Raw genomic sequence first — 3,481 nt, 5'->3', positions numbered from 1 at the left:
ACAAATTACTACCATATTGATATTGTAAATTATTCAAATACAAATTACGTTATTGATGGCTAACTGAAACGGACCTGTCATTTAACAATTGTAAGCTTTGTTGTGTCATCGGCATCTATTTTACAAATAACTAGTTAAGTTGTCCAAAGTAATTTAACGTCAATATTATACCATTATACCATTCACAGCATTATTCAAATGGACCTTTCCACTGACGTAATGATAAAATGATGTACACTTGCTAGCCTGTTCCATTTAAGTGTTCTCCGAATGCTAAAGAGGAGTCTCGTCTAGCCTCTGAAGGAAGTGACTTGGAAGGACCAGTCCTGCCAAGGAAGTATCCTTGACATTGAGAAATGCCTACAGTTCTTCTGGATCGAGTCGGTCTCAGTTTGTTCTGTTTCTTCATGTTATTTCAGACAGACTGATGATGATCAGATCAGATCTCTGTGTGGAGCAATGGCTGCTGTCAGACTCAACATAATACAGCTCAAATTAATATCAAGCACCTTACACATTCTTTTAGTATGTTACTTAACACATCAAAATAAGTCTTCAATGCATGACTTCTTTAAAGCATGAGTTGTACAATATAGACTAACATGCCACAAAACAGGCATCATATTTCATTAAATAGAATTAACTGAATTAGAATTCAGTTACATAAACCTTATCTGCATTTAAACATTTAAAATTAAGTTGTAAAACATTATTTGTGTGTGCGTGTGTGTGTTTAGTAAACAAAATTAGACAGCCACCAATTTATTCCATGTAATATGTATATAAAATGTATTCCCTGACAGAATTGTGTTCTGTAAAATCACAGTTCATTTGATTGCATGATAAAAAAATTAAAAAATAATGTTGTAATGACAGAAAGATAATATTTCATAAGATCACGTATCATATTTAATTAGAAAATGTTAGAAATGTGTAACGTTTGGGGCACGGGAGATGAGAGATCCAAGAGCAGTGAGAGTTTATTGGGTAATCCAAAATCAGAATCAAACAAGCAGGGGGTCATAACCAAAAATCAGTCCAAAAAACAAACAGGAACTCGAAATACAAGGAACACGAGGAAACCAGGTGACGGAAAATAAGGACTCCATAACACAGAGAAAAGACCGGTTTATAAAGACAGTATAATGACTATGAAAGAGAAGACAGTTAACAGGTGTGCAATTACTGTGATGAATGGACAAGGCTTTGTGGGAAATGTAGTGCCTGCAGTGAGGTGCCTATGGGGAAGTGAGACCACTAGTGGACACCCAGGGAAACACAGACCAGACACCGTGACATTACCCCCTCCTCTATGGAGCAGCTACCAGATGCTACACCCGAACACCAGAACAAACCAAGGAACACAGAACTGGAACTGGAGCCGTGCGGTTGAGACAGAAGCCCACCACAGTGTGATCGATGGCACAGGAGAGCAAGTCTGGTTAGGCAAGTCTGAAACAGAGAACATGAACAGATTAAGGGTTGCCTCCGTGGCCACGACAGGATAAGTTGAGCCCTCAGAGAGTTCGGCTGTGATGTGACTAGGCTCAGGAAGTTCCACAGAGGCAAGAAGAGGCTCTGGTAGTTCGGCAGAGACACGGAGTGGAGAGGCTCTGGTAGTTCGGCAGAGATGTGGAGAGGCTCTGGTAGTTCGCAGAGACGGGGAGAGGAGAGGCTCTGGTAGTTCGGCAGAGACGTGGAGAGGCTCTGGTAGTTCGCAGAGACGGGGAGAGGAGAGGCTCTGGTAGTTCGGCAGAGACGTGAAGAGGCTCTGGTAGTTCGGCAGAGATGTGGAGAGGCTCTGGTAGTTCGGCAGAGATGTGAAGAGGCTCTGGTAGTTCGGCAGAGATGTGAAGAGGCTCTGGTAGTTCGGCAGAGATGTGAAGAGGCTCTGGTAGTTCGGCAGAGATGTGAAGAGGCTCTGGTAGTTCGGCAGAGACGTGAAGAGGCTCTGGTAGTTCGGCAGAGATGTGGAGAAGCTCTGGTAGTTCGGCAGAGACGTGGAGAGGCTCTGGTAGTTCGGCAGAGATGTGGAGAAGCTCTGGTAGTTCGGCAGAGATGTGGAGAGGCTCTGGTAGTTCAGCAGAGACGTGGAGAGGCTCTGGTAGTTCGGCAGAGATGTGAAGAGGCTCTGGTAGTTCGGCAGAGATGTGAAGAGGCTCTGGTAGTTCGGCAGAGATGTGAAGAGGCTCTGGTAGTTCGGCAGAGATGTGGAGAGTTAATGTAGTGCCTGCAGTGAGGTGCCTATGGGGAAGTGAGCCCACTAGTGGACCCCCAGGGAAACACAGACCAGACACTGTGACAAACTGTTCATGTACTGGAGTAGACTTAAATTGCAAGTTGTTTCCACAAAACTTTTAAGCAGACTGAATGACTGAATTTCCAGAAATGTGTGAAAATGTTCGCAAACTTTGTGATCAGAACTTCTGTAAAAAGCACAGATTATTTCACTGATGTAACTGTTGTAACTGCATATCGACTGCCATTTCATCAAACTCCATCACAGTCTGAAACTGAACTCAAATTCCCATCTGCCCTTGATTAAAGTTATTTTTTAGAAAGCAAACCTGTGAAAAGCAAACAGTAAGTTAAACCCTCTAGAGCTCCACAAACGGCAAGTTCCTGCACTGTTAAAGACATCATATTTACACGTGCCATACAGAGCCCAAACTCAAAACACATCAAAGCTCTACGTCTCAATGCAGTGTGTGTTTTCTTGGTAGTTTTGGGAAAATAAAACACAGCCTACTGAATAATCCAGACATCTATTAACTTTTTTATATATAGTTTTATAGCAGAAAATGCATGCAGCTGGCACTTCCTGGGATGAAGGGCAAAGCTATAGAAAGAAACACCACCCGGCTATTATATCGACAGGGATTACGGGAAATGAGAGGGACAGAGGTGTTCATTTAGATAACGAACTGAGCTCCACATGCAGGCAGTGAAAGTCTCTTTCTGAAAGTGTCTAAGAGACAGAGCAGACTAGACTAGTTAATACTGACTGACACATTTCAGCCCTTTAGCCTGCTCTCTCATCTGACCCTCACAAAGAGATGAGACTATAACTCAAGTCTGATTCAGGGGTGCAACTCTGGTCTCACAAGTGGACAGGACTTCTAGAAAATCTGGGAAATCTAGCAAAAAGTAATAAAATACATTTATTACCATACTAAGTATAGTTCAAATCTATTAACATATTTGCTAACAGATAACTCAAGACTTACTGGTATAAACATTATAATTAAACTGTATTTGGAGTACTACTTGGGCACAATGCACTTTTTTTTATATTAAACCTAAAATGTGTCACTATCGATGAGAATTGTGTGACCTTTAAATAATATCAATCTTTAAATGCAAGATATTTAACATGTACCTGAAGTGTACTTGCAATAGCTCCACTTTATCACGATCAGATATACCTCACTATAACTTTAGTTGGACTTCTGCACTATTTCTGCACAGTTAAAGTGCATTA

This window comes from Carassius gibelio, chromosome B23 (assembly GCF_023724105.1).
Source record: "Carassius gibelio isolate Cgi1373 ecotype wild population from Czech Republic chromosome B23, carGib1.2-hapl.c, whole genome shotgun sequence".
NCBI classification, from domain to species: Eukaryota; Metazoa; Chordata; class Actinopteri; order Cypriniformes; family Cyprinidae; genus Carassius; species Carassius gibelio.
This window is presented reverse-complemented; position numbering follows the sequence as displayed.